Raw genomic sequence first — 12,110 nt, 5'->3', positions numbered from 1 at the left:
TGATGTTGGTCCGACAATTAATATCCTCACGATTGTTCGATGGACTTATACAATGTTCATATGGAAAAGGAGAAAAAAGGAAGAGAAAAGAAAAAAGAAAATCCGGAGTTCCTCAATATGGTTATAAATGAAGATTATTATACAGACTCATAGTGATCTTTGCAGAAAAATGATGGTAGCAATTGATATTGTTATTTTCAATATACGATGGTATATGTTAGTGATACCGCACTCAGACGGTTTCTATATAGATCTTTCCCAAAGGAAAAGGATGACAGCAAGCAATGCTTGCACAAATTTTGCTCAGCTCTCGGTATGAGCAGCTATTACTCACAATTAGCAGCTTCGGTTCGTGGCGTCCCACGAGCTGTCCTTAAGTGGTGAGATTGCTTCTTTCTTGGAAATTTTTCATACAGTTAGTATACCGAGTCTTTGTTCTTTCTATTGGAACACGACTGTGTGGAACTATAACACACGCGGTCTCAATATTTGAGCTGACTTCCCTTGGCGTTCCACGTGTCTCCGAATATATGGAGCTTCAGTGTTTGCTGAAATACCTGCTGTAGACCGGTAGTTTGCAGGCTGTGGATACCGCCAGTGGATTTCTTTAGTGAAGCGCTTCACTTGTGGGCCATCTAGTCGATGTTATCCAACATATGTCCGGCTATTTGAGTCTGATGACCGAAGGTCATGCTGTAGACCGCGTGGCCTAACGGATAAGGCATCTGACTTCGGATCAGAAGTTTGAGGGTTCAAGTCCCTTTGTGGTCGCGATGATGCTTGCTTATAAAAAGCTGCTGTACAGAACTCGAGAAGCGTGTTTGTTTATGGCGGTAACCTTCGGTCATCAGACTCAAATAGCCGGACATATGTTGGATAACATCGACTAGATGGCCCACAAGTGAAGCGCTTCACTAAAGAAATCCACTGGCGGTATCCACAGCCTGCAAACTACCGGTCTACAGCAGGTATTTCAGCAAACACTGAAGCTCCATATATTCGGAGACACGTGGAACGCCAAGGGAAGTCAGCTCAAATATTGAGACCGCGTGTGTTATAGTTCCACACAGTCGTGTTCCAATAGAAAGAACAAAGACTCGGTATACTAACTGTATGAAAAATTTCCAAGAAAGAAGCAATCTCACCACTTAAGGACAGCTCGTGGGACGCCACGAACCGAAGCTGCTAATTGTGAGTAATAGCTGCTCATACCGAGAGCTGAGCAAAATTTGTGCAAGCATTGCTTGCTGTCATCCTTTTCCTTTGGGAAAGATCTATATAGAAACCGTCTGAGTGCGGTATCACTAACATATACCATCGTATATTGAAAATAACAATATCAATTGCTACCATCATTTTTCTGCAAAGATCACTATGAGTCTGTATAATAATCTTCATTTATAACCATATTGAGGAACTCCGGATTTTCTTTTTTCTTTTCTCTTCCTTTTTTCTCCTTTTCCATATGAACATTGTATAAGTCCATCGAACAATCGTGAGGATATTAATTGTCGGACCAACATCAGTCAATATTATTCAGTATATTACAGTACCATACAGTGCCAATATTTTAAGTTGTGTATTTTATATATGTATTTTATATATTTTTTATGGTAATCTATGCTAGGATTTTATACTTGTATTATTAAATTGGATAAATCTGGTATTAATTCTGTATATGACTCCATCTATCAGAGTGCCCATTCACTTTATATACATTTGTCTAAACCTGGTGAGTAGGGTGTCGCACTAGTTTGGAGCACCTATACATCACCAGCACAGGGGTGAGCCGTCCTATACTTTTCTGTTCTGCCATAGTGGAGTTTCAGCTGCAGCACGCACGGGTCTGTCGCACTGCGGAACAGAACCACTTCACCACCAATGACTGGGCCTCCATGCGAGACCTGTGTGCCCTGTTGCGCTGTTTTGAGTACTCCACCAACATGGCCAGTGGCGATGACGCCGTTATCAGCGTTACAATACCACTTCTATGTCTCCTTGAGAAAACACTTAGGGCGATGATGGAAGAGGAGGTGGCCCAGGAGGAGGAGGAGGAGGAGGAAGAGGGGTCATTTTTAGCACTTTCAGGCCAGTCTCTTCGAAGTGACTCAGAGGGAGGTTTTTTGCAACAGCAGAGGCCAGGTACAAATGTGGGCAGCCAGGGCCCACTACTGGAGGATGAGGAGGATGAGGATGAGGAGGAGGTGGAGGAGGATGAGGATGAAGCATGGTCACAGCGGGGTGGCACCCAACGCAGCTCAGGCCCATCACTGGTGCTTGGCTGGGGGGAAAGGCAGGACGATGATGATACGCCTCCCACAGAGGACAGCTTGTCCTTACCTCTGGGCAGCCTGGCACACATGAGCGACTACATGCTGCAGTGCCTGCGCAACGACAGCAGAGTTGCCCACATTTTAATGTGTGCGGACTACTGGGTTGCCACCCTGCTGGATCCACGGTACAAAGACAATGTGCCCACCTTACTTCCTGCACTGGAGCGTGATAGGAAGATGCGCGAGTACAAGCGCACGTTGGTAGACGCGCTACTGAGAGCATTTCCAAATGTCACAGGGGAACAAGTGAAAGCCCAAGGCGAAGGCAGAGGAGGAGCAAGAGGTTGCCAAGGCAGCTGTGTCACGGCCAGCTCCTCTGAAGGCAGGGTTAGCATGGCAGAGATGTGGAAAAGTTTTGTCAACACGCCACAGCCAAGTGCACCACCACCTGATACGGAACGTGTTAGCAGGAGGCAACATTTCACTAACATGGTGGAACAGTATGTGTGCACACCCCTCCACATACTGACTGATGGTTCGGCCCCATTCAACTTCTGGGTCTCTAAATTGTCCACGTGGCCAGAGCTAGCTTTTACAGACAAACGCAGCCGCCTGTCTACAGCCAATGTGGACAAGCTGACGTTCATAAAAATGAACCAGGCATGGATCCCACAGGACCTGTACATCCCTTGTGCAGATTAGACATTAAACTTCTAAAGTAACTATACAGACATGTAGAGCGGCACCCAGGGACCCTCCTGCACTTACTGTTATACCTGGGCGCCGCTCCGTTCTCCCGTAATTGCCTCCGGTATCTCAGCTGACATGAAGCCTGAATCTCTGTTATGGGACCTCTCTCCTCTGTCTGGGTGCCGGGGCCTAAATATATGACAATGGACTGTTCCAATGTTGGGTGACGTGAAACATGATTCTCTGCTATGACATGAAGACTTATTCTCTGCTGACATGAAGCCTGAATCTCTGTTATGGGACCTCTCTCCTCTGCCTGGGTGCCTCGGCCTAAATATATGACAATGGACTGTTCCAATGTTGGGTGACGTGAAGCCTGATTCTCTGCTATGACATGAAGACTGATTCTCTGCTGACATGAAGCCTGAATCTCTGTTATGGGACCTCTCTCCTCTGCCTGGGTGCCAGGGCCTAAATATCTGACAATGGACTGTTGCAGTGGTGGGTGACGTGAAGCATGATTCTCTGCTATGACATGAAGACTGATTCTCTGCTGACATGAAGCCAGATTCTCTGCTATGGGACCTCTCTCCAATTGATATTGGTTAATTTTTATTTATTTTATTTTTATTCATTTCCCTATCCACATTTGTTTGCAGGGGATTTAACTTCATTTTGCTGCCTTTTGCAGCCCTCTAGCCCTTTCCTGGGCTGTTTTACAGCCTTTTTAGTGCCGAAAAGTTCGGGTCCCCATTGACTTCAATGGGGTTCGGGTTCGGGACGAAATTCGGGTCGGGTTCGGATCCCGAACCCGAACATTTCTGGGAAGTTCGACTGAACTTCTCGAACCCGAACATCCAGGTGTTCGCTCAACTCTACTCTGGACCTTTTATCTGCTCACTGTAATTGGGATAATTAGGGAATAATGTACTAAACGGTCTGTCAGACCAAAAAAATCCCTTTAGAGGTCTCTAACTAATAATAAAAATATAAATCTTTATTTAATCCATTTAAAATATATACTCAATAAGGAAACTAAAATTATCAGGGTCCAGTGAGATATCAAAATTTATAAATTCCTGTCTGCTGATAGTTGCTAGTAGCAACTCATGGAACTTGTCCAAAAACAGCCCTTATTTTGTATAAATGTACCTCACATATGCATTAGCTATGAGCGTATTAGAATCAGGAGACTGATAGGTGTATGGTTTGCACCACTTATAGACAATTTTTATCAACCAACATTGGATATTTATGGAATGTAGATTTTATTTTTTATTTTTGTTTATTATTTATTTATTATTTATTTGTTTTTGGTATTTATATGTCAATCTCACCAGCTGATTTTACATAGCAGCTTGCACACAAAATCCAGATGTATCAGATTTTCAGTGCATTCAATAGCTCTTGATATGCCTGTGTCTTGAGGATGTTGCAACTTGGGCAACAAATTATCAATTCTTTATCTCCTCATATACACACTCTGCAAGCTGATACAGATCACTGGTGAGTATGCTACTTTCCTGCTGTCTGCTAGTTGCCTGCTGCCTTCTAATTACTCTGTTCTCTGTGAGAGTTAATATTTAACTCAATGATGGATGAACTGTCTGCTTGTCCACCACCATTCATGCTGCCTATAACCTGCTGGTAATCACTCCTAATGCTCGTGGGTCTCTATCACTGTCCGCTGTCTAAAATGGTAAGCACTGAAACGAATGCACCCCTCCCGACATGTTTCGCCACTTGCGTGGCTTCGTCAGGGGATGTGGGGTATGAGGCGTTCTTCTAGTGACCTCTATTTTTATGCCGTGGTTCCCACCCATCTCACATTCTTAGCCAATGAACACTCTGCTGCCCTTTGATCGCATACTTCTTTCCCTATCAGGTACGAGCGCTTCATCTGACGCGTGTATTGTGCACTCCTTGTCCTTTGACCCGTCGCAGGTGAACCAGGTATTGATGTTTCCTCCCATTCACATGACGTGAGATGTCATTCACTGTCCATCATCTGGACCGTCCCATCAAATATGCCATTATTCAAGTGAGCCCCATGGTAGTGAATCGCTGACAGTAAAGTATAATATGCAGTCACTCCTTAAATTCCTCAGCACCTTTTGTTTTATAATCATATAAAGAGCAATATATTGAGATTGCTCTTTACTATTTCTCATCAAGATGTAAAAATCCATACCATAATATTATGTGGAGGATATTATCAATTCTATTGTCATTATAATCACAGAATTCTCTGCTATATAATCTGTTGGTGATTCATCTAATTCTATGTTGCTTTTTATTCCCATTTGGATCACTGTCTATGGCAAATACATTATTAGCCACCACGGCCATGGGCTAATTGACTCCTTGAGGAATGGCCTCTTTCACACGGGCGTCAGTTTTTTTGCCCGGATAAGAGCCGGGTGCGTTGCGGGAAAATGCGCAATTTTCCCGCGCAAGTGCAAAACATTGTCATGCGTTGCACTCGCGTGAGAAAAATCGCGCATGTTTGGTACCCAAACCCGAACTTCTTCATAGAAGTTCGGGCTTGGCATTGATGTTCTGAAGATTGTATTATTTTCCCTTATAACATGGTTATAAGGGAAAATAATAGCATTCTGAATACAGAATGCATAGTAAACCAGCGCTAGAGGGGTTAATAAAAATAAATAAATAATTTAACTCATCTTAGTCCACTTGATTGCGAAGCCCAGCATCTCCTTCTGTCTCCTCTGCGCTGAGCGGCTGAACAGGACCTGGGGTGAGCTGCTCCATTAAATACAGGTTAAGGACCTTCGATGACGTCACTCCGGTCATCACATGGTACGTCACATGATCTTTTACCATGGTGATTCACCATGGTAAAATACCATGTGATGACCGGAGTGACGTCATCGAAGGTCCTTAACCTGTATTTAATGGAGCAGCTCACCCCAGGTCCTGTTCAGCCGCTCAGCGCAGATGAGACACAAGGAGATGCCAGCTTCGCGATCAAGTGGACTAAGGTGAGTTAAATTATTTATTTATTTATTTTAACCCCTCTAGCGCTGGTTTACTATGCATTCTGTATTCAGAATGCTATTATTTTCCCTTATAACCATGTTGTAAGGGAAAATAATAATGATCGGGTCTCCATCCCGATCGTCTCCTAGCAACCGTGCGTGCAAATCGCACGGCATCCGTACTTGCTTGCGGATGCCATCCGATTTTCACACACCCCATTCATTTCTATGGGGCCTGCGTCACGTCAAAATCGGACAATATAGAGCATGCTGCGATTTCAACTGAACGCACAAGTGATGCGTTAAAAACAACTCTCATGTGCACAGCCCCATAGAAATGAATGGGTCAGGATTTAGTGCGGGTGCCATACGTTCGCCGCACGGATCGCACCCGCACGGAAAACTCGCCCGTGTGAAAGGGGCCTAACAGTTTTCCAACCACTGCTACCTGCATACTACTTTTAGGGGCCATTCGACTTGATATAGGGATAGGTACAACACCTATAGGGTTTGCAGAGTCTAAACCTTGTCAATATTTTATAACAATAAATATTGCACAGAATTGTCTTTGCATTTATTATTAGGCTAATAATATGCCGGATAGGGGGCTTCTTTTCCTCGCAGATATAAAAGGTTTTGCTTTCGTCCCTTATTGTCTATTCTTATAGTATTCATAATTTTCTTTCATTAATTATGTTTATTTTATATTAAATGAAGGCTGTATAAGAGAAGCCTTCATTTAGACCTTTTGGGCTCAGGGTCTGTAGTCTGTGGATCCATTTAGCTTCTTCCTGAAGTAGCTTCTGATCTAGATTGCCAGTCACCTGATTTGGATGTAAATACTCTCAAATTAAAGCTGACAGTCTGCAATTAAAGCACATCTTGTTCGATTCATTTCAAATCCATTGTGGTGGTGTATAGAGCCGAAAATGTTAGAATTGTGTTGATGTCCCAATATTTATGGACCTGACTGTAGTTCCAAGACACATTTATTCTGCCTAAGCAAATGGCCAATTACAGCATATCAAGAAACGAGAAGTATTTTCCTTAGCAAATGTTCAACATTTTCTCCACTGTATACTAGACTACAACAGTAGTCTACAAGTAACAATAAATTACCAGTTACATATAACTTTCTACACAGTTATAAATAACCACGCAGAATGTAAGGTGGAACTTAATACTAGGGATGAGCGAACTCGAACTGTATAGTTCGGGTTCGTACCAAATTTTGGGGTGTCCGTGACACGGACCCGAACCCGGACATTTTCGTAAAAGTCCGGGTTCGGGTTTGGTGTTCGTCGCTTTCTTGGCGCTTTTGTGACGCTTTCTTGGCGCTTTATGAAAGGCTGCAAAGCAGCCAATCAACAAGCGTCATACTACTTGCCCCAAGAGGCCATCACAGCCATGCCTACTATTGGCATGGCTGTGATTGGCCAGAGCACCATGTGACCCAGCCTCTATTTAAGCTGGAGTCACATAGCGCCGCCCGTCACTCTGCTCTGATTAGCGTAGGGAGAGGTTGCGGCTGCGACAGTAGGGTGAGATTAGGCAGATTAACTCCTCCAAAGGACTTGATTATTGATCGATCTGCAGCTGTGGGTCATTGAGCTGCTGATACTCAATTGCTCACTGTTTTTAGGCTGCCCAGACCGTTTGTCAGTCACTTTTTTCTGGGGTGATCGGCGGCCATTTTGTGTCTTGTGGTGCGCCAGCACAAGCTGCGACCAAGTGCATTTAACCCTCAATGGTGTGGTTGTTTTTTGGCTAAAGCCTACATCAGGGTGAAGCTGTCACACCAAGTGCATTTAACCAGCAATAGTCTGTTCATTTTTTGGCCATATACTACATCAGGGGCAAGCTGCGCCTGTCACCAAGTGCATTTAACCCTCAGTAGTGTGGTTGGTCAAGTACTGTTCTGGCTGTCACACCAAGTGCATGTAACCAGCAATAGTGTGGTTATTTTTTGGCCATATCCCAGTCTAATTCTGTCAGTAAATCTATACCTGTCACCCAGCGCCTAAATACTAGGCCTCAAATTTATATCCCACTAAATCTGTCGTTACTGGTGTACTGTTCTGGCTGGGCAAGTTATTTAGTGTCCGTCAAAGCACATTTTTTGTTCTGGGTTGAAATACAATTCCCAATTTAGCAATTTCCTAATTTAGTGGTTTCTGCTGTATCAGGCCTACTTTAAATACATCCCTAAAAGGGTATATAATATTCAAGGTGCACATAGGGTCATTCAGAATAACTTCACACACACGCTACTGTGCATTTACAAGTCTAATTCCCTCAGTAAATCTATACCTGTCACCCAGCGCCTAAATACTAGGCCTCAAATTTATATTCCGCTAAATCTGTCGTTACTGGTGTACTGTTCTGGCTGGGCAAGTTATTTAGTGTCCGTCAAAGCACATTTTTTGTTCTGGGTTGAAATACAATTCCCAATTTAGCAATTTCCTAATTTAGTGGTTTCTGCTGTATCAGAGCTATTTTAAATCTATCCCTAAAAGGATATATAATATTCAAGGTGCACATAGGGTCATTCAGAATAACTTCACACACGCTACTGTGCATTTCCAAGTCTAATTCTGTCAGTAAATCTATACCTGTCACCCAGCGCCTAAATACTAGGCCTCAAATTTATATCCCGCTAAATCTGTCGTTACTGGTGTACTGTTCTGGCTGGGCAAGTTATTTAGTGTCTGTCAAAGCACATTTTTTGTTCTGGGTTGAAATACAATTCCCAATATAGCAATTTCCTAATTTAGTGGTTTCTGCTGTATAAGGCCTACTTTAAATACATCCCTAAAAGGGTATATAATATTCAAGGTGCACATAGGGTCATTCAGAATAACTTCACACACACGCTACTGTGCATTTCCAAGTCTAATTCCGTCAGTAAATCTATACCTGTCACCCAGCGCCTAAATACTAGGCCTCAAATTTATATTCAGCTGAATTTGAATACAATACATTGGGCCAAATAATATTTTTGTTGTTGTGGTGAACGATAACAATGAGGAAAACATCTAGTAAGGGACGCGGACGTGGACCTGGTCGTGGTGGTGTTAGTGGACCCTCTGGTGCTGGGAGAGGACATGGCCGTTCTGCCACATCCACACGTCCTAGTGTACCAACTACCTCAGGTCCCAGTAGCCGCCAGAATTTACAGCGATATATGGTGGGGCCCAATGCCGTTCTAAGGATGGTAAGGCCTGAGCAGGTACAGGCATTAGTCAATTGGGTGGCCGACAGTGGATCCAGCACGTTCACATTATCTCCCACCCAGTCTTCTGCAGAAAGCGCACAGATGGCGCCTGAAAACCAACCCCATCAGTCTGTCACATCACCCCCATGCATATCAGGGAAACTGTCTGAGCCTCAAGTTATGCAGCAGTCTCTTATGCTGTTTGAAGACTCTGCTGGCAGGGTTTCCCAAGGGCATCCACCTAGCCCTTCCCCAGCGGTGGAAGACATAGACTGCACTGACGCACAACCACTTATGTTTCCTAATGATGAGGACATGGAAATACCACCTCATGTCTCTGATGATGACGAAACACAGGTGCCAACTGCTGCGTCTTTCTGCAGTGTGCAAACTGAAAAGGAGGTCAGGGTGGAAGACGATGCAGGGGACGATGAGGTCCTAGACCCCAAATGGAATGAAGGTCGTGCCACTGACTTTCACAGTTCGGAGGAAGAGGCAGTGGTGAGACCGAGCCAACAGCGTAGCAAAAGAGGGAGCAGTGGGAAAAAGCAGAACACCCGCCGCCAAGAGACTCCGCTTGCTACTGACCGCCGCCATCTGGGACCGAGCACCCCAAAGGCAGCTTCAAGGAGTTCCCTGGCATGGCACTTCTTCAAACAATGTGCTGACGACAAGACCCGAGTGGTTTGCACACTGTGCCATCAGAGCCTGAAGCGAGGCATTAACGTTCTGAACCTTAGCACAACCTGCATGACCAGGCACCTGCATGCAAAGCATGAACTGCAGTGGAGTAAACACCTTAAAAACAAGGAATTCGCTCAGGCTCCCCCTGCTACCTCTTCTGCTGCTGCCGCCTCGGCCTCTTCTGCTGCTGCCGCCTCGGCCTCTTCCTCCGCCTCTGGAGGAACGTTGGCACCTGCCGCCCAGCAAACAGGGGATGTACCACCAACACCACCACCACCTCCGTCACCAAGCGTCTCAACCATGTCACACGGCAGCGTTCAGCTCTCCATCTCACAAACATTTGAGAGAAAGCGTAAATTCCCACCTAGCCACCCTCGATCCCTGGCCCTGAATGCCAGCATTTCTAAACTACTGGCCTATGAAATGCTGTCATTTAGGCTGGTGGACACAGACAGCTTTAAACAGCTCATGTCGCTTGCTGTCCCACAGTATGTTGTTCCCAGCCGCCACTACTTCTCCAAGAGAGCCGTGCCTTCCCTGCACAACCAAGTATCCGATAAAATCAAGTGTGCACTGCGCAACGCCATCTGTAGCAAGGTCCACCTAACCACAGATACGTGGACCAGTAAGCACGGCCAGGGACGCTATATCTCCCTAACTGCACACTGGGTAAATGTAGTGGCAGCTGGGCCCCAGGCGGAGAGCTGTTTGGCGCACGTCCTTCCGCCGCCAAGGATCGCAGGGCAACATTCTTTGCCTCCTGTTGCCACCTCCTCCTTCTCGGCTTCCTCCTTCTCTTCTTCCACCTGCTCATCCAGTCAGCCACACACCTTCACCACCAACTTCAGCACAGCCCGGGGTAAACGTCAGCAGGCCATTCTGAAACTCATATGTTTGGGGGACAGGCCCCACACCGCACAGGAGTTGTGGCGGGGTATAGAACAACAGACCGACGAGTGTTTGCTGCCGGTGAGCCTCAAGCCCGGCCTGGTGGTGTGCGATAATGGGCGAAATCTCGTTGCAGCTCTGGGACTAGCCGGTTTGACGCACATCCGATGCCTGGCGCATGTGCTGAATTTGGTGGTGCAGTAGTTCATTCACAACTACCCCGACATGTCAGAGCTGCTGCATAAAGTGCGGGCCGTCTGTTCGTGCTTCCGGCGTTCACATCCTGCTGCTGCTCGCCTGTCTGTGCTACAGCGTAACTTCGGCCTTCCCGCTCACCGCCTCATATGCGACGTGCCCACCAGGTGGAACTCCACCTTGCACATGCTGGACAGACTGTGCGAGCAGCAGCAGGCCATAGTGGAGTTTCAGCTGCAGCACGCACGGGTCAGTCGCACTGCGGAACAGCACCACTTCACCACCAATGACTGGGCCTCCATGCGAGACCTGTGTGCCCTGTTGCGCTGTTTCGAGTACTCCACCAACATGGCCAGTGGCGATGACGCCGTTATCAGCGTTACAATACCACTTCTATGTCTCCTTGAGAAAACACTTAGGGAGATGATGGAAAAAGAGGTGGCCCAGGAGGAAGAGGAAGAGGAAGAGGAAGAGGGGTCATTTTTAGCACTTTCAGGCCAGTCTCTTCGAAGTGACTCAGAGGGAGGTTTTTTGCAACAGCAGAGGCCAGGTACAAATGTGGCCAGCCAGGGCCCACTACTGGAGGACGAGGACGACGAGGATGAGGAGGAGGTGGAGGAGGATGAGGATGAAGCATGGTCACAGCGGGGTGTCACCCAACGCAGCTCGGGCCCATCACTGGTGCGTGGCTGGGGGGAAAGGCAGGACGATGACGATACGCCTCCCACAGAGGACAGCTTGTCCTTACCTCTGGGCAGCCTGGCATACATGAGCGACTACATGCTGCAGTGCCTGCGCAACGACAGCAGAGTTGCCCACATTTTAATGTGTGCGGACTACTGGGTTGCCACCCTGCTGGATCCAAGCTACAAAGACAATGTGCCCACCTTACTTCCTGCACTGGAGCGTGATAGGAAGATGCGCGAGTACAAGCGCACGTTGGTAGACGCGCTACTTAGAACATTCCCAAATGTCACAGGGGAACAAGTGGAAGCCCAAGGCCAAGGCAGCTGTGTCACGGCCAGCTCCTCTGAGGGCAGGGTTAGCATGGCAGAGATGTGGAAAAGTTTTGTCAACATGCCACAGCTAACTGCACCACCACCTGATACGCAACGTGTCAGCAGGAGGCAACATTTCACTAACATGGTGGAACAGTACGTGTGCACA

The 12,110-nt window shown here is 46.4% G+C and overlaps 1 non-coding gene across 1 annotated transcript; it reads left to right on the top strand.

The window, feature by feature from the left end:
• Positions 1-698: 698 nt before the first annotated feature.
• TRNAR-UCG lies at positions 699-771 on the top strand. The gene has a single exon. It is a non-coding gene; the product is annotated as a tRNA-Arg (tRNA).
• Positions 772-12,110: the final 11,339 nt, after the last annotated feature.

This window comes from Bufo gargarizans, chromosome 3 (assembly GCF_014858855.1).
Source record: "Bufo gargarizans isolate SCDJY-AF-19 chromosome 3, ASM1485885v1, whole genome shotgun sequence".
NCBI lineage: Eukaryota > Metazoa > Chordata > Amphibia > Anura > Bufonidae > Bufo > Bufo gargarizans.
The sequence above is the reverse complement of the archived record's forward strand: the minus strand, read 5'-3'. Positions and strand labels throughout refer to the sequence as shown.